This window comes from Dendrobates tinctorius, unplaced genomic scaffold, assembly GCF_039654945.1.
Source record: "Dendrobates tinctorius isolate UK_male_01 unplaced genomic scaffold, ASM3965494v1 ptg000032l, whole genome shotgun sequence".
NCBI lineage: Eukaryota > Metazoa > Chordata > Amphibia > Anura > Dendrobatidae > Dendrobates > Dendrobates tinctorius.
The window spans coordinates 34,081,117-34,101,111 of record NW_027361700.1 but is presented as its reverse complement, the minus strand read 5'-3'; the positions used below and the strand labels follow the sequence as shown (position 1 = coordinate 34,101,111).

General features: G+C 48.5%; 1 protein-coding gene across 1 annotated transcript in view; it reads right to left on the bottom strand.

Annotated features, from left to right (window-relative positions):
- The window catches only part of LOC141086567 (NXPE family member 2-like), a 124,463-nt gene extending 105,653 nt beyond the window's left edge, over positions 1-18,810 (bottom strand). The window contains exon 1 of the mRNA XM_073572714.1: positions 18,743-18,810. The gene's annotated coding sequence lies outside the window, so the exon portion shown is untranslated. The remainder of the gene's footprint in view (positions 1-18,742) is intronic.
- Between the last annotated feature and the right edge of the window lie 1,185 nt (positions 18,811-19,995).

The window sequence follows — 19,995 nt, the reverse complement described above, 5'->3', positions numbered from 1 at the left end:
TTATATGGGACCAATGATTCTGTATGGAGAAATACAGTCAAGGCCAAAAGTTTAGAGAATGACACAAATATTAATTTTTACAAAGTCTACTGCTTCATTTTTTCTAATAGCAATTTGCATATACTCCAGAATGTTATAAAGAGTGATCAGCTTAACAGCAATTACTTGCAAAGTCAATATTTGCCTAAAAAATGAACTTTATCCCCCAAAACACATTTCAACATCATTGCAGCCCTGCCTTAAAAGGACCAGCTAACATCGTTTCAGTGATTGCTCCATTAACACAGGTGTGGGTGTTGATGAGGACAGGGCTGGAGATCAATCTGTCATGATTAAGTAAGAATGACACCACTGGACACTTTAAAAGGAGGCTGGTGCTTGGCATCATTGTTTCTCTTCTGTTAACCATGGTTATCTCTAAAGAAACATGTGCAGTCATCATTGCACTGCACAAAAATGGCCTAACAGGGAAGAGTATCGCAGCTAGAAAGATTGAACCTCAGTCAACAATCTATCGCAACATCAAGAACTTCAAGGAGAGAGGTTCCCTTGTTGCCAAAAAGGCTCCAGGGCGCCCAAGAAAGACCAGCAAGCGCCAGGACCGTCTCTTAAAAGTGTTTCAGCTGCGGGATCGGGCTACCAGCAGTACAGAGCTTGCTCAGGAATGGCAGCAGGCAGCTGTGAGTGCATCTGCACGCACTGTGAGGCGGAGACTCTTGGAGCAAGGCCTGGTCTCAAGGAGGGAAGCAAAGAAGCCACTTCTCTCCAGAAAAAACATCATGGACAGACTGATATTCTGCAAGAGGTACAGGGAGTGGACTGCTGAGGACAGGGGTAAAGTCATTTTCTCTGATGAATCCCCTTTTCGATTGTTTGGGACATCTGGAAAACGGATTATTCGGAGAAGACCAGGTGAGCGCTACCACCAGTCTTGTCTCATGCCAACTGTCAAGCATCCTGAAACCATTCATGTGTGGGGTTGCTTCTCAGCCAAGGGAATGGGCTCTCTCTCAGTCTTGCCTAAAAACATAGCCATGAATAAAGATTGGTACCAGAATGTCCTCCAAGAGCAACTTCTCCCAACCGTCCAAGAGCAGTTTGGCGATCAACAATGCCTTTTTCAACATGATGGAGCACCTTGCCATAAAGCAAAGGTAATAACTAAATGGCTCAGGGAACAAAACATAGAGATTTTGGGACCATGGCCTGGAAACTCCCCAGATCTTAACCCCATTGAGAACTTGTGGTCAATCATCAAGAGACGTGTGGACAAACAAAAACCTTCAAATTCAGACAAAATAAAAGCATTGATTTTGCAAGAATGGACTGCTATCAGTCAGGATTTGATCCAGAAGTTGATTGAGAGCATGCCAGGGAGAATTGCTGAGGTCCTGAAGAAGAAGGGTCAACACTGCAAATATTGACTTGCTGCATTAACTCATTCTAACTGTCAATATAACCTTTTGCTACTCATAATATGATTGCAATTATATTTCTGTATGTGATAAAAACATCTGACAAACACACATAAAAACCAGAGGCCAGCAGATCATGTGAAAATATAATATTTGTGTCATTCTCTAAACTTTTGGCCATGACTCTTATGGGCCTCATTACTCTGTATAGCGCACTATGCGGTGGCCATAATACTGTATGCAGTAATATACTGTCCATTTTTGGAGCTATTGGAGAATTTAAAATGGATATCAGTCATGAGATGTAAAAAGTGAAGTTTTTTTCATTGTACTATACCGCTATTTCTCTGCCGTATCGGAGCATCATGAGTTGTGCTATGTGTTAAAGGGGCGCTCTTTGGCCCAGGGCACATGAAAACCTGGAGCCAGCCCTACCCCCCCACAAATTTAGCCAAATAACCCCCATTTTTCAGTGCATAGCTAGTAATATGAAGTAAATTAAGGTTGAAATGCTTCAGTAATAAGAATTGATGTTTTTGGCATTCAAAAGGGCACTGTAGGTGTGTTTCCTGTCCTCCACTCCCTGCCGACTTTGCTTCCCCATTCACTTGCATTGGGTTTCGTGTTTCAGTCGGCCTTCGACTTTTCACGATAATCGGCCGATTTCGTTCGACCCGACTTTTGCGAAAGTCGGGTTTCATGAAACCCGACTCGACCAGAAAAAAGGCAAAGTCGCTCATCTCTAGTGAGCAGCTTAGCAACTGTGACGTACCGAGGTATTGTGGCCTCCTCCTCCCCACAATTCAAAAGGCGTACAGGTACTCTCCCTTTACGTACATCAACCACCCCTCTGGCTGTCAGGACAGTGGGCCTGCTATCAGAATATGAGAAATACACATTTACAGAGCATCAAGCCCTACATAACCCATAACATAAAAAAAATCTCCAAAAAATATTTTTCCAAAAAATACCTTTTATTAATCATCACATAAAAAGCAATAAACATAGTAATAATAGATGCAGTGGTTGGTATTTGAGAAACAAAGAGAAATAACCTGGAACCAATCAAAGCAAGGACATAATATGCACCATATAAGGAAACCTCAAGGAGAAAGAGAATATAATAATTGTACAAGGCCACAGTCAAGATGTATAAATCCCCGAGGTCAAAGCCTCACTATGCAAATGTATTGGTATAATATGTCAATTGAGTCCCAAATAAATCAAAGGTACAGATCCAATACAGAGTACAGAGGACTATAAAAGAGTGTTAGATGTGGCTGACATAAGTTGAAAATCCCAGCGGTAAATCCATATGTCAGGGTAATATCCCCTAACACGAAAAAGTGACAGTGCAAATTAAAGTGCCATCAGTGCTTACCCATATGAGTGAGTGTCTCGGTACCAGGTACGTGCCCCGGCGCACGTTTCGCCTCTATGGCTTCCTCGGGGGGCAATGTTATCAGAATATGCTGGTTCTACCAATGCCTGGTAATCCTTCCCTCTGAGGCCTATGGCTGTCCCACACCAAATCAACATTTCACATCTGGAGGGCATTGCAATGGGGAAAGCATCACTCACTCTGACGCTGCCAATTTCTCCGCCAGAGAGTTCTACCTGCTGTCTTTGCATCAGGGCCTTGATCTCCTTCTGCAGGGCTCGTTGTTCACTGGAACCAGCAGTCTCAGCCATCTGTTGCAACAAGACAATAACCTCGGAAAGACAATTTTCAATAACATTTGTACCAAGAGTCATCATGGGATTGCATTCACGTCGATCAATATCCACAACTATCAGACCTTGAGATTTTAACTCCACCCTCCTCACTTTAACAGTAATTTCTTTACATTCCACTGACCATTACTGGCAACTAGAGTTGAGCGACTTTTGGTTTTTAGGGTCGAGTTTCGTTTCGTGAAACCCGACTTTTCCAAAAGTCGGGTCGAGCAAGATCGGCCGATTATAGGGAAAAGTCGGGGTCGTCCCGAAACACGAAACCCAATGTAAGTCAATGGGGAATAAAAGTCGGCAGTGAGAGGAGGACAGGAAACACACCTACAGTGCCCATTTGAATGCCAAAAGCATCAATTCTTCTTACTTAAGCTTGTCAACCTTAATTAACTTCATAATACAAGTTACGCACTGAAAAATGGGGGTTATTTGGCTAAAGTTGTGGGGGGATAGGGCTGGCTCCAGGTTTTCATGTGCCCTGGGCGAAAGAGCGCCCCTTTAACACATACCACAACTCATGATGCTCCGATACAGAGAAATAGCGGTATAGTACAATGAAAAATACTTCACTTTTTACATCTCATGACGAGGCCCATCTATTTCTCCATACAGAATCATTGGTCCCATATAATGTTTGAAACAGTATATGATGAGCTCCACATAATGCTACAGTATATGTTGGTCCCCATGGATGAAGCTCCACTGTCTTATGGGCCCAAATAATGCTCCAAACATAATGGGCCCCATTTCTAATGCTCTAGTGTATAATGGGCCCTGTAAATGCTACTCCAGTGTCTGATGTCCACCTTTGGAATGTTCCAGTGTATGGTGGGCCCCATCTATCATTCTCCAGAGTATAGTGCTCCCCATAAATTGCTGTCCCAACATTGAAAACAATCAAATAAGTCTTCTCGCTAGGGAATCTCTGTACTAGTCTGGACTCCTCGTCGTCCCCATCTTCCATCTCACTGCACAGTATTTCAACCTTGCAAGTGCTGTGATCCTGAGCAAGCAGGGGGGGCCCACTCGTTGGCGACGGCACTGGCACAGGGCCCCTGATAGTACGGTGGTGTGTCTGATGGCGGGTGGGCCGAACCTGCACTTTCATCTGCAGCTTCCTCTTTGTCACCGTGTAAGATGGAACTGTATATGGGAAGGGTAACCTGAGTTTCATCAGGGTCAGATTCAGGCCGTGTAGCGTGCGTGCGAGGGGAATGTAGTGGTCTGGGTCAATATACCAGCAGATTCATCGAGCAGTGGCTGGGCATCAGTGTACTTGTGTCGCCCCCAGGAGTACGGTCGCCACAGTGGCATTACCTTCCTCCTAGGGAGTGTGATGTCATGCTAGCAGGTTAACTGATTGGGCGGCGTTATTCCCACGAGTCATGACCCTCCAAACAGCGTTCATGAAGGCAAAGTGTTTGTTTTACGTGGGCAGTATGGTTGCAAAGCTGAACCTTAAAGGAATGTCCAGAAGGGCACCACCAGGAGTGGAGCCTACGGTTAAATTCGACTCCACCTGGGAAACCTCAACCATGCCAGCTACAGAACAGTTGCACACATTGTAAGCTTAATTCCGTTAACGAACGAGACTCCGTCATGCCCCGCGGTCCGAGTCCGGCTTACTAGAGGGACACGTGAGGCTCTGGCACATGAGATTGGCCAATAACTGGTGTGTCATGCCCTTACATGTCCGTGGCTGCATGTGCGCTACACTGAAAAGGCCAGCGTTTGTCGCTTACAGGTGCAGATAACCCGCTGAACAACGTTAGTGATGGGGATCACTGATTACAATTATTACCCGCGAACGATGATTTCCCAGTAAGTGCAGGTCAACCGCAGTTCCGGAATTAGGCCTAACCGTCATTCCTGAAAAAATGAAAAACTTACGTGTGCAAACCACAGGTGTGTAGCTTGCTTAACAGCTCGCCAGCCGTTCTCACGCCCAGTATGGATTACACGTGATTGCACAAAGGTAAGAAAGGGTACCGTATCCCCAGATAACATGTATGGATAGCGTACACATTCAAAATATTTGTTTATACATCAGGAGGCAGGCTCAGACGGTGTTATGCCCAGTATGGATTGCACGTGATTGCACAAAGGTGAGAAAGGGTACCGTATCCCCGGATAACATGTATGGATAGCATACACATTCAAAATATATGTCTATACATCAGGAGGCAGGCTCAGACGGTGTTAGGCCCAGTATGGATTGCACGTGATTGCACAAAGGTGAGAAAGGGTACCGTATCCCCGGATAACATGTATGGATAGCGTACACATTCAAAATATATGTCTATACATCAGGAAGCAGGCTCAGACGGTGTCAGGCACAGTATGGATTTGACGGCCCAGACTACACAGTGGAGGAGCAGGGAGAGGTAAAGATTGCAAATGCTGGGGCCCTGCCCAAGCAAGGGGGGCCCACTCGTGGGCGTCGGTACTGGCACTGGGCCCCTCATAGTATGGCGGTGTGTCTGACGGCGGGTGTGCACCACCACCGTCAGAGACACTTGATTGCACTATGAGGGACCCTGTGCCAGTGCCCGCGCCCAAGAGTCGGACTACCCACCTGTCCAGGGCAACGGCACTCGCACGGTGTCGTGCGCTAGGTGGTGACCCCAGCCATGGGGGGGAGGCAGCACAGTTAGGGAGTTTTAGAAAGTGGCATATGTTGATGTTGGACATTCAGCTGATGCAAAAGGCGAAATAGGTCAAGTCCCAGGAAGAGGTGGACCAAAGCAAGCCATTTTTCTGTCACCCTATGTGTCATCAGGGGAAGGTGGGACAAAATCCTTGGAAACCCATGCATGGTTCATTTTAATGAAGGTTAGATCATCCACATTTTGGGTTGACAGACGGGTCCTTTTTTCTGTCAGGATTGATACAGCTGCACTGAAGACTCTTTCCGATAGCACACTTGCAGCTGGGCAAGCGAGCTCCTGTAAGGCATATTGGGCCAATTCAGGCCAGGTGTCCAGTTTAGCGGCCCAATAGTCAAAGGGGAATGACTTGTGTGGGAGAACATCGATATGGGAGGAAAAGTAGTTTGTAACCATAGTTGACAACTGCTGTCTCCTGTCACTTTCCATCGATGCAGTATTACCAGTTGTGTGAGTGGTACTTGAAAAATCAGTCCACAACATTGTCATGAAACCCCTGTCTCCAACGCCACTTCTGCTATGTGCACCATGAACACCTCTGCCAAGCTGCCCCCGGCCCGTACGGCTCGTGTGAGAACCATTACCGCTGCTGTGTGCTGGGAATGCCACAACCAACCGGTTTACCAGAGTTGCTAGTTTGTTAGCCAATATTAGACCAAGGTTCTCCTGTGGCATGATGTTTTGTAATTTGCCTTTATAGCGTGGATCCAGGATGCTGGCCAACCAGTAGTCGTCATCGTTCATCATTTTGGCAATGCGGGGGGCCCTTTTTAGGATCTGCAAGGCATAATCTGACATTTGGGCCAATGTTCCCGGTGTCAATGATGCACTGCGAGTGCTGGTTGGAGGAGCACTTTCTGGCAAATCCACATCCCTCCAGTCACGCACAAACCCTGTACCAGACCTTGCCACGCCAACATTTTCACTTGCCCCACGAGATGTATCCTCCTCCCCTAAGTAATCATCCCCATCATCATCCTCCTCCTCCTCTTCTTCCTCCACCTCGTCCAGGAGAGGTCCCTGAGCAGACAATGGCTGAATGTCATCAAGGATTCCCTCGTCCTCTTCCTCCTTATCAACATTGGCTGCAGACGCCTGCTCCTTAAGGTGCGTCAAAGTTTGCATGAGCAGACGCATAAGTGGGATGCTCATGCTTAGGATGGCGTCGTCTGCACTTACCAGCCGTGTGCATTCCTCAAAACACTGAAGGACTTTACAGAGGTCTTTCAGCTTCGACCACTGCACACCTGTCAACTCCATGTCTGCTCTCAAAGTGCCTGGCCGTGTATCCTCCCACAAATGCATTATGGCCTGCCTCTGGTCGCACAGCCGCTCCACCATGTGCAGGGTGGAGTTCCACCTTGTTGCAATGTCGATAATGAGGCGGTGGTTGGGAAGGTGGAGCAATCGCTGCAGCTTCTGCATACGAACGGAGTGTACAGGTGACCGGCGGATGTGCGCGCACAATCTTCGCACCTTCTGGAGCAGGGCTGTTAACTCCGGATAATTTTTGAGGAAGCACTGCACCACCAGGTTCAAGGTGTGAGCCAAGCAAGGTATGTGGCTGAGTTTTGAAAGGGCTATGGCTGCCACAAAATTACGGCCGTTATCACTAACTACCTTGCCTGCCTCAAGATGTACACTGCCCAGCCATGACTCAGTTTGTCGCTTCAAGTACTCGGCCAGTACCTCGGCGGTGTGTCTGTCGCCCAAACACATCATCTGCAACACAGCCTGCTGACGCTTTCCACTAGCTGCTCAATAGGGGGACACCTCGTGTGCAACAGTGGCAGCTGCAGATGGAGTGCTCGTACGACTGCGCTCTGTGGACGAGCTTTCGCTTCTGGAGGAGGAGGAGGGTCGAACGCCTACAGCCAACTGTTTCCTATACCGTGGGCTAGGCAGCACTGTCCCACCACCGCTGTCCCCTGTGGACCCTGCATCCACCACATTAACCCAGTGCGCAGTGATGGACACGTAACGGCCCTGGCCATGCCGACTGGACCATGCATCAGTTGTGAGGTGCACCTTTCCACTCACTGACTGCTTGAGTTCATGGACAATGCGGTCTTTTACATGATGGTGGAGGGCTGGGATGGCTTTGCGAGAGAAGTGGCGACTGGGTAGGTCATAGCGTGGTACTGCATAGGCCATGAGTTCGCGGAAAGCTGCGCTTTCCACCAACCAATAGGGCATCATCTCAAACGAGATTAGTTTGGCAATGTGGGCGTTCAAACCCAGTGTAAGCGGATGAGAGACTGAGTACTTTCTTGACCTACTCATAGTGTCTGGGAGGGTGAGCTGGACTTGAGAGCTGCATATGGTGGAAGTAGCGGTGGACAGGGCGGACTGAGAGAGGGTTGATGATGGTGATGGAGTTGGTGTTCTTTCTGATGGCCTAGATTCAGTATTTCGTTGATATAACAGTGGGATTCCCTGACTGCTGTGGCCTTGCAACAACACCTCAACATTTGCTGCTGTGCTAACCGGTGGGCTTACAGTGGGGGAAACAATGTAGCGTTGCTGACTACCTTCTTTGTGATCAGTTGCACATGTGGCACTTGAGGTTTGGTGTTGTGTCCACGCTTGCAAGTGCATGCTGGTTAAATGTCTAAGCATGCAACTGGTATTCAAATTTTTCAGATTTTTCCCTCGGCTAAAGGTCTTTGCACACTTCTTACAGATAACCTTGGCCTGATCATGAGGATTTTGTTCAAAAAAGTGCCACACTGCACTCTTCCTACTTTGGCAGACATTTTGCGGCCTAGCACGCTGTGATCTTTTGACCCTCTGGACAAGCTGTCCAGCAACTCTTTTGATGTTTGGAACCTGTCTTTGGAGTGCTCCGGGCCTGCCAGATAACAGCTGTTGCGATGTCGATGTCTGCTGTGGATGCTCCTCATCTGAGCTATTGGAAGCAGCACCCTCTTCCCCCAATGGATGCCAATCTGGGTAAACAACTGGGTCATCCCTCACCTCCTCTTCAATGTCATGTGCACCTTCCTCTGTGTCACCGTGTATGGTGGTATAGTGTGCGGGAAGGGGCACGTGAGTCTCATCAGGGTCAGAATCTGGCTCTGTACACTGCGAAGACAATGTAGTGCTCTGAGTGAATGTACCAGCAGAATCATCTATCAGCGGATGTGCATCAGTGCACTCCAAGTCAGATTCATCTTGGCCTGGGTAATTCACCATTTCACTTGATAATCCAGGCATGGTATGTGAAAACAGCTCCATGGAGTAATCAGTAGTATGGCCTGCGTCATCCTTCAATCTTGGTTGGGGTGAAGGACACAAGGAAAGGTGTGGTTCATGAACATGAGCCTCCAATGACGACTCAGTGCTTTTACTTTTTACAACTTCAGAAGAGGAGGCGATAGAGCTGGAGGCTGAGTCAGCAATGTAAGACAAAACTTTTTCCTGATGCTCTGGCTTTAAAAGCGGTTTGCCAACTCCTAGAAAACTAAGCCTTCGAAGCCTTATGGAGCCAGAAGATGACGCAGGCTCAACACCTCCTGCATTCGGTCCTATTTTGCTCTTGCCACTACCATCAGATCCACCACCAACAACATCATTACCAGCTGCCAACCCCCGCCCAATTCCACGGCCTCTTCCACCAGCCTTCCTCATTTTTGGCAGAAATGTAGACAAAATCCAACAAACTATATAGTAATGTAAAACAAGGTACAAGGTGTCTATAGGACAGGGGAGATTTTGAATTTCTGCACACACTTGTGGACACTGGACACTTATGGATTGTGTGAGGCCCACTAAATATCACAGCGCTATGTCACAGGCTCGATGGCACAGGTGTGAAAAAAGTGACTACAAGATAAGGGAGATTTTGAATTTCTGCACACACTAGTGAACACTGTACACTTTTGGATTGTGTGAGGCCCACTGAATATCAGAGCGCTATGTCACAGGCTCGATGGCACAGGTGTGAAAAAAGTGACTACAGGATAAGGGAGATTTGGAATTTCTGCACACACTAGTGGACACTGGACACTTTTGGATTGTGTGAGGCCCACTGAATATCAGAGCGCTATGTCACAGGCTCGATGGCACAGGTGTGAAAAAAGTGACTACAGGATAAGGGAGATTTTGAATTTCTGCACACACTAGTGGACACTGGACACTTTTGGATTGTGTGAGGCCCACTGAATATCAGAGCGCTATGTCACAGGCTCGATGGCACAGGTGTGAAAAAAGTGACTACAGGATAAGGGAGATTTTGAATTTCTGCACACACTAGTGGACACTGGACACTTTTGGATTGTGTGAGGCCCACTGAATATCAGAGCGCTATGTCACAGGCTCGATGGCACAGGTGTGAAAAAATTGACTACAGGATCACAGAGATTTTGAATTTCTGCACACACTTGTGGACACTGGACACTTATGGATTGTGTGAGGCCCACTGAATATCAGAGCGCTATGTCACAGGCTCGATGGGACAGGTGTGAAAAAAGTGACTACAGGATCACAGAGATTTTTAATTTCTGCACATACTTGTGGACACTGGACACTTATGGATTGTGTGAGGCGCACTGAATATCAGAGCACTATGTCACAGGCTCGATGGCACAGGTGTGAAAAAAGTGACTACAGGATAAGGGAGATTTTGAATTTCTGCACACACTAGTGAACACTGGACACTTTTGGATTGTGTGAGGCCCACTGAATATCAGAGCGCTATGTCACAGGCTCGATGGCACAGGTGTGAAAAAAGTGACTACAGGATAAGGGAGATTTTGAATTTCTGCACACACTAGTGGACACTGGACACTTTTGGATTGTGTGAGGCCCACTGAATATCACAGAGCTATGTCACAGGCAGAAATTGGCTAGTGTATCACAAACTACAAGGTGTATGTAGAATTGGGCAGAATAGGAATCTCCCTAGAGTGTAGATCTGTAAGAACAGAACAAGTCCTCCACTTATCCTTCCACAGTGACACACAGATAGCTTCACTGTGGCCATGATAACAGCCGTTACACGGTACTGAGAGGAGCGTGCACGTACACGGCTGTCCGGTGTACGTAAAATTGTCAAGCTCCGTGTTTTTTAAGTATATGGACTGACACACACTGTCTCTCTATAGTTTTGAATGTGATCAAACAGCAAATATATTTAACTGTTTGAAAGCTAGACAAAACTAGTAGGTGCAGATCTGTAAGAACGGAACATGTCCTCGTCCTCGACTTATTCTCACAGAGTGACACACAGATAGCTTCACTGTGGCTCTGATAACAGGCGTTACACGGTACTGTGTGAGGAGCGTACACCGCTGTATGGTGTGAAAAAATGCACGCTCAGTACCTCAGCAGGACAAAAAAAAAAATTGGGATTGCTTTTAAAAAAGCAGTTTGCAGAGCAGTGGGTAAACAGCAATGCAGCTGTCAGGAAGCCTTAGAAGGCAGCCTAAAACCAACACTGCTGATCCACCACAATATAGCCTCCCCTTGCACTGCACACACAGTGACTGGTGTGTTGTACAGGCAAAAATCGCTAGCAGCAGAAGCAGTTTTTTTTTCTTCTTCCCTGCCTAACGCTCTCCCTACAGAATCAGCAGCAGCAACCTCTCCCTATGCTAAGATCGGCAGAAGTAAGATGGCGGTCGGCGTGCACGCCCTTTTATAACCCCTGTGACGCCCACCAAAGCAAGCCAATCACTTGCATGCCCTTCTGAAAGATGGTGGTGACCCCTGCCTATGTCATCACGTTGCCCACAGTGTCCGTGGATCCTGATTGGCTGAAAAAGAGCGCAAAACAAACTTTTGAAACGCGACTTTGGCGCGTAAGTCGCCGACCTCGTGGCCGACCTTATCCTAGGGTCGGGTTTCGTTTCATGAAACCCGACTTTTGAAATTTTTCAACCCGTTTCGCTCAACTCTACTGGCAACTACTGTTAGTTCATCAGTTGGGCCACGGGTGAGTTCAGAGTCAGCCCAATACCTCTTATAAAGGATATAGGGCATAGTGGTCACCTGGGAGCCAGTGTCCAGCAAAGCGTTCATGGGGATGCCGTTAATCACCACTGGAAGGATCGGTCTCCCTCCAGCATACTTGGCTCGCCAGTTCCTTGGGCCTTGTGGTTCTACTCCTGGGGGTTGGCCCTCTGCCCCAGGGGTTGCTCGTTTAAAGGACAAAATCTTGCAAGATGACCTGCCTTGTAGCAGCGACGACAGATGGGATGTCCATCCTGGTCATAGCGGTAGTTGTTCCTTCCTTGGAGTGGCAGGATTCTCCTCTTCCGGAGCCACGGGACATCCTCTGGACTGGAAGCAAGCTGGATCTTCTCCTTGGAGGACACCTGCAGGGACTGCACGGTTTTAGTAAGTGCAGCCATCCCTTTGGTCAACTCCTGGACCTGAAGATGCAGCTCTTCTGTAGGATATTTATCCAGAGTCTGTGCATCAGCCTCCACAAGGATCGAAGGAAAAGATGTTGCTTCCTGATGGTAGGTGATTGCTGGGCACCTAGGGGGCGCTGGATGGCTGTCAGTTGATTCCTGCAGGACCCGAATAGCCCTGTCCTTAAAATCAGCAAAGTCCAGATCAGGGTTTTGCAGGGTTATGATGCGCAACTGTCCTCTGTGGGTACTGGATAGGAGTCCTTCAATGAACGGCTCCTTTAACAGTTTATCTTTTTAACAGTCTCACCGGAATACTGCGGTAGCCAGGCTGCTCCCGGTATGTAGGGCATAGACAGCGGCATTATGGGGACCGCTGCGGTGGGTGCTACCGTAGCCGCAGCCACATTGGGCACTGCAGCTTGCGGCACCGAGGGGCTGGCGGGGGCGTTCGCCACTGCATCGCCGCTTGCCTGAGACATTCTATTTCCCCCTAGTTAATGGTTGCCACGCCCCAGGGTTGAGCGGCTTACCGGCTGTAGGCCTCAACTCCTCCCCTTCTCGCGCACTGTCCTCTCTTCCCGCGTGACACTTCACTTCTTCGTGCTCTGCGGCAGGCTCCGCCCACGAAGGCCCACCTCTTTTGGTTCCCGCGCGCGCCAAGCAACACGGCAATGGCGGCAATTGGTGCCAACACAGTCTTTTACACAAACACAGTCTATGGCACACATGACCTGGGGGGTACCGGGCTCCGTAATCCTGTTTGAGACGTCAAAATGGGTCGCTCTCCCAGGGCTGTGGGGTACTCGGTACTGGGCCGGTGTCAGCGGGATGTGTTACAGCAGCGGTGACCCAGTCCGTGGCCCTGGGCGCCCAAGTAATGGGGGAGATTGAATGGTGGAATGTAGTTGATTAAATGAATAGTTCGTGACACCACCTGTGGTGTTCGGCAAGTGAGATGTTAAGCCGACGCTGCATGCAGATCCACTGGGACTGATGGTATGGTGCAGCAAAGATGTAAAAGCTCCCCACAGGAGAAGCTGTGGTCCCAGGGCAGTGTAGATGCGGTTGGCACGGGGATGTAGCAGTGCCGGAAGGGTAGGAAGCAGACAAAGACACAGTGAGGTGCAATTTCTGTACCTTTACTTGATAAATGCAGTCCTGGGTCCTGATTACAGATGGTACCGGAGCAGGCTAGCCTGAAAGCAGCTCAGGGATTCTCTCTCAGCAGATGGGCTATGCAGTCTCCTTCCTTAGCGCTTATTTGAGTGAAGTACTCCTAGTACTGAGTTACAATGAAGTTCCTCCTAATTCTCTTCTACTAGCACTCCTCGTATGGCAGACAGCTGTAGCCGCTATTCCTCTCTGGGCTCACTCCGTGCTGTTGTGCCTCCGAGTCTTAGATGGGGGTAGGGCATTTACAGCCTCCTACTCCTCTGGTGTCTGTTGCAGGACCATTAGTATCCGTACAACCATGGAGACCAGGCTCCAGTTCACGCGCTCTCACTGCAGGTGAGCCTTTCCTTTCCGCTCGATCTCCGCGCTTCTCCCTCACGTCTGCACACTTCACCCTCCTCACACTAACTGACCACTCCTTCCTCTTGGCCCTCAGAGAGCACTCCTCCCTTCAATTCTGGTTCAGAGTCACCCCTGCTGGCCTGGAGTGGAACTGTGTTGCATGTATAGGTTAACTGCGAGAGAGACCCTTCACTGCTTCCAAGCATGACATTACCCTCCCTGGAGGAAGGCAAAGCCACTGTGGCGGCCATACTCCTGGGGGCGCCACACATATAACATACAACGCATAGCATAGATTGCATACTTACAATCACCTAATCCACGATGCCCTTGTCTCCTTTAATAAAAATAAAATAATTAACCAATATATACTCACCATTCTGCCATAGTCCAATTAATAACGAGGGTCCCACAACGCTCTCCTGTGAAGAGCAGCCGCATCAGCAGATGCGACCTCTCTCCAGGGGCTCCCACGATGAAATGACAGGCGGAGGAAATCCTCTACTGGGTATCCCTCTGCCTCCGGGAAAGAGGTCTCGTAACCCTAACCCTAGCCCTAACCCTAACTCTAATTCTCACGCAGCATTGCTGTAAAGTGAGACCCTGAACTCAGGTTAACCTAAGTGATGCACTGCAGGAGGCATTGTCTCCTGTCAGTTCATCACTGGGAGGCCCTATAGAGCAGTGACATCACATGATGTCACTGTTCTATAGGGGAGATCGTTGTGGGACACTAGTTATTAATTGGACTGCTTCAGACAGGGAGTATACCGTTCATTTTTTTTACTTTTTATTACAGGAGAGCGAGGGCATCGCTTGGATCTGGGAGTTCAATAAAATATGAAAACCGTGTTGTGTTTTTTTTTCATTAAAATACTTTAATGTATGTGTTTTTTAACCCTTTAAAACTATAAGATCAATGATGGACAGGCGTCTTATTGACGCCTAGGAGGAGGGTCACTGCCCTGAATAGCAACCGGTGAGGCCTGTGTGTTGGACGGTCTCAGGAGGAGACCGACGTCCTGAAGAGCACACAGACAGGCCACGTGTGTTTTGTGTTTGTGTTTTTCTCTTTCTCTTCTCAACTCAGATTGCGGTGGATCCGTAGAGTTAAGAAGGTGACAAGCGGCTTGCTGTAACTCGGCGGGGTTACAAAGGTGACAAGCGGCTTCCTGTAACTCGGCAGGGTTACGAAGGGGACACCAGCAGCTGTGTGTGAGCGGCAGCCAGAGGTGTCAGTGATCAGTGACAGCAGGAGCTGTGGTGGTGCCAGCAAGAACTTGTGTGGTATCGTACTTAAAGGGCCAGTACGGGCCCAAGAGACAAACGGTTTGTTTGTGTGAACTGTGGTCTAAGGAGACCTGTAGAATCGACATGGGGAGATCCCGAAAGGGGGCGGTGGCCCAAATTGGGGTGGTGACCCAAAAAGGGGTGGAGTCCCAAATGGGGCGGTGACCCAAAAATGGGTGGAGTCCCAGAGGGAGGCAGTTTCCCAAAAGGGAGTAGTTGTCCAAAAAGGGGTGGAACCATCAAAAGGGGCGGCATCGTTTACTGCAGCAGACATGTTTGAGGGACAAACGCGTGTCTGTTATACCTATTCCGTGTGCGACATAGACTTTCCTGGATGACGACACGCCGCAGGTGTGTACAGTGATATTATGCCATGAAGGAGTCTCTGGACCACTGGACTCAAAGAGTCAGGTGACTCTGACGGGAAAAACTCTCGTTCTCTGCCTGACCAAGAAAAAGGTTAAGGTGCACTGTATCCATGGGGTCACTATGGACTATACTGTGGACAGAGTGTTTATGAATATGTCCAGAAGTGACGAGTGCTAAGATGGCGGTATAACATTAGACTCGTCGTTTTCATTTGAGAGGAACCAGGACTTTGTGAGCTTTGCAGATCTGGTGGGTTGCTCAGAGGTGGGGGTTCCTGTTAATGAGAGGTATAAGGAAGATGGAGACGTTTCCACTGTTGGGCTAACAGACATTGAGACGGTGACGCTTACTAAAGTGGACGGGTCAGATGTAAGGGCGACCGAAGGACGGGATGCGTCGGCCCAACTTACCTGAATTCCCCGGAAGTATATGACAGTGGACATGACACCCAGTTAGAGAGTACCTTGGGGGTTTGCCATACTGTGTGGTGTGACTGTGACGGGTTATTGCCAGTAACAACCACTAGGACTGAATCTAATGCTGTGCAGACGGAAACTGTGACACAAGGGAATGACAGTTTCCACCAGGTAGAAGCACGTGTCCAAAGCTTGGAGCAAGGGCGCGAAGAGATCTGTCAACAGCTGGCGTTGGAATGTTTGACGGTCGCCAGTATAGATGTCGCCAACTCCACGCAATTAGAGCGGCTGCGCCACCTAGTGTCCGAGCTCTCGGCAGTCAAGGCCCTGAGACAAACAGCCGAGCACAGAGTGGAGGAGCTGGAGAAGGATGTCTCTGAGCTCAGAGGTCACCTGATAACGTGGCAAGGTGTGAACAAGACCCTTAGCGAAGAGATGGAAGAACTCAGAGGAGTAGTAAAAGGTCTGCGGAAGAAGAGCTTGGACGAAGATGTACAGTGGCCGGGCCCAAGTGATAACAAGACGGAACTGCCAGTACCCATGTTGTCAACAGGTTGTGAAGAGATAAAATCTCATGAAGATTGTGAGCTACGAACTGAAGAAGACAGTCACCAGGTCGGGGCAGATGTCTTGAGGGAAGCTGCCATGGTAAACCAGGAGCCGTCTGTCCATGAAGAGAGTGAGGCTTCGCTCTTTAAGTGCGTGGTGGAGGTACCCGAAGATGTGCGAGAAGCATGTGCCAGCGAGGGTGTGCATGAGTCCTTTAAAAAGGCAGTAAAGGCCTATAGTGTGAACTGGGCACCAGAGACGGGCCAGTTGGTGATACTAGCAGAAACGGAAGACACAGAGAAGAGGGTAGCAGTCCTGAAAAATATGCATCTGCAATGTCTGCACGTTAAGCAGTGGTTTAGGCACAGTAATGTGAAAGCGGCTCGACACCGAGAGCTAGCAAAGGAAGCAAAGAAACGGCTGGGCTTGGAAGAAGATATAATTCCCGTACCCAAAAATCTATTTGGGAGAATCATTGGAAGACTTGGGAACGTAATGCAAGACCTTGTAAATATCTCCGGTGTGGCGAGGGTGAGGATCCCTCCGGATCTGTGCCCCCCATAGACCAGCACACTGCTCTCCTGAAATACTGTGTGCTGCTGTCACCCTGCTCCTTCCTCCATATATCAGGCCCCTGTCGCCTCGCTTTCACACATCGCCAGGACAGGATCTGAGGAGAGGAATGGGGTCTTCAGTCACTGAGGATGGCAGGCAGCAAGGATTCTGGGAGCAGGGTGACAGCAGCACAGAGTATTTCAGGAGAGCAGTGTGCTGGTCTATGGGGGGCACAGAGAAAGATATATGGTGGAGGGAGCAGGGTGACAGCAGCACAGAGTATTTCAGGAGAGCAGTGTGCTGGTCTATGGGGGGGCACAGAGGGAGATATATGGTGGAGGAGCAGGGTGACAGCAGCACAGAGTATTTCAGGAGAGCAGTGCCCTGTTCTATGGAGGGCACAGAGGGAGATATATGGGGGAGGAGCAGGGAGACAGCAGCACAGAAATCCAGGAAACATTTCTGCTGATTGATGGCCTGTTCTGATCCAGACTTTGCATGCAAAGACCCCATTCCCCTCCTCAGATTCTGTCCTGACGATGTGTGAAAACGAGGCAACAGGCGCAGTCCGGGGAGACACTGGGAAGCAGGCTGGGGGGGAATGGAGCCATACAGTAACGATAAAAATGAGACCCCTCTCTTCAGCTGCCTCACCAGCCCTCCCCTGTCTGCACCTATTACCCCTGACCCATGTGCAGGTGCTCAGCCAGAACCACCCTAGAATGGGTCCCCTTTTAGCAGATCACAAATAATACCACCATATACTTCACACACAATGCCGCCATATAGATCATACACAATACCACCATGTAGATCACACATAAAACCAGCAGGGTGACAGCAGCACATATTTCAGGAGAACAGTATCACACGGCAGAGAATTAGATACACGGCTCAGCAGACAGTATCACACAGGAGAGGATTAGATACACGGCTCAGCAGACAGTATCACACAGGATAGGAATAGATACATGGCTCAGCAGACAGTACCACACAGGACAGGATTAGATACACGGTTCAGCAGTCAGTATCACACAGGAGAGGATTAGATACACGGTTCAGCAGTCAGTATCACACAGGAGAGGATTAGATACACGGTTCAGCAGTCAGTATCACACAAGAGAGGATTAGATACACGGTTCAGCGTCAGTATTACACAGGAGAGGATTAGATACACGGTTCAGCAGTCAGTATCACACAAGAGAGGATTAGATACACGGTTCAGCAGTCAGTATCACACAGGAGAGTATTAGATACACGGCTCAGCAGTCAGTATCACACAGGATAGGATTAGATACACGGTTCACCAGTCAGTATCACACAGGACAGGATTAGATACATGGCTCAGCAGGCAGTATCACAGGAGAGGATTAGATACACGGCTCAGCAGACTATCACACAGGAGAGGATTAGATACACGGCTCAGCACACAGTATCACACAGGAGAGGATTAGATACACGGCTCAGCAGTCAGTATCACACAGGAGAGGATTAGATACAAGGCTCAGCAGTCAGTATCACACAGGAGAGGATTAGATACATGGTTCGGAAGACAGTATAACACAGGATAGGATTAGATATACGGCTCAGCAGTCAGTATCACACAGGAGAGGATTAGATGCAAGGCTCAGCAGTCAGTATCACACAGGAGAAGATTAGATACACGGCTCAGCAGTCAGTATCACAGAGGATAGGATTAGATACACAGCTCAGCAGGCAGTATCACACAGGAGAGGATTAGATACACAGCTCAGCAGGCAGTATCACAGGAGACCGTATTACAGATATGCCCACACTGGTGTAACTGCCCACCCCCATACACTAGACTATGGGCTGTATATGTCACTGTCACTATAGAAGCAAAGGTGTCAGATTACCGGAGATCACTGGGGCTGTGAGTGGGGAGGCGGAGACAGAGCAGGAGGACAGTGGAGCTGGAGCAGGAAGCACGGTGCAGAAAGTGGAGCTCCTCAGATAGCACTGGGCTACAGTAAAATGGCGCCCAGCCACACCTACAGCAGTGAATGGTGCAGCCCACAGGGGCGTGCCCAGTTCACTGCTAATGAGGCTGCATGGTGGGGTCGGGAGCCAACGCAGTCTCCTATGTCCAGGGTCGGCCATATTTGCAGACTGTATGAGTCCTCCCAGATCTGCAAATCAAGATGGCAGCGCCCAGTGGCTACATTAAAACATTATTACAAACAAACCATAAATCCTAGTTAGTACAACATTTGCTTTAACAACATGTTTTGTTACTTACTCTTTTTTTGAAAATTATATAAAATTGCGGCATCTTTCCTTTAAAAATTGAAATTTCAGTATATGTATTTACAGTACGGAGTCTCACACACACGCTGTCTCTGTATAGATTTGACCGCAATACAAACAGCAGATATACAATACTGTTTGATAAGCGGACAGCTATATACGGTGTATGTATGGAAAAATGAAAATCTCCTTCTATCTTTTTACGGAGTCACACACAGATAGCATGTATTTGTCTGTGATACCAGCTGGTACACGGTAGTGTGTGAGGAGCGTACACCTCTATACGGTGTGTGAAAAAATGAACGCTCGCTAATTGTGCAGACAAAAGGTATACAAGTTTTTTTGCTTTGAAAAAAGCAGTCTGCACAGCAGTGTGCAAACAGCAATGCAGCTATCAGGTACCCTTATAAGGCAGCCTAATAACCACCAGCGCTGCTGCACATAAAAGTGTGAAAAAATGAACGCTCGGTAACTGTGCAGACAAAAGGAATAAAATTATTTTTGCTTTGAAAAAAGCAGTCTGCACAGCAGTGTGCAAACAGCAATGCAGCTATCAGGGAGCCTTATAAGGCAGCCTAATAACCACCAGAGCTGCTGCACACAAAAATATCCTCACCTGTCACTGCACATTGACTGTTGTGTTGTACAGTGAAAATCGCTATCAGCAGAAGCAGTTTTTTTTACCTGCCTAAACACTCTCCCTATTGAGAACGAGCAGCAGCAACCTCTCCCTATGCTAAGATCGGCAGAATTAAGATGGCGGTCGGCGTTCAGGGCTTTTATAGCCACTATGACGCCACACAAAGCCAGACAATCACTGCAATGCCCTTCTCTAAGATGGTGCTGGCTGCTGCCCATGTCA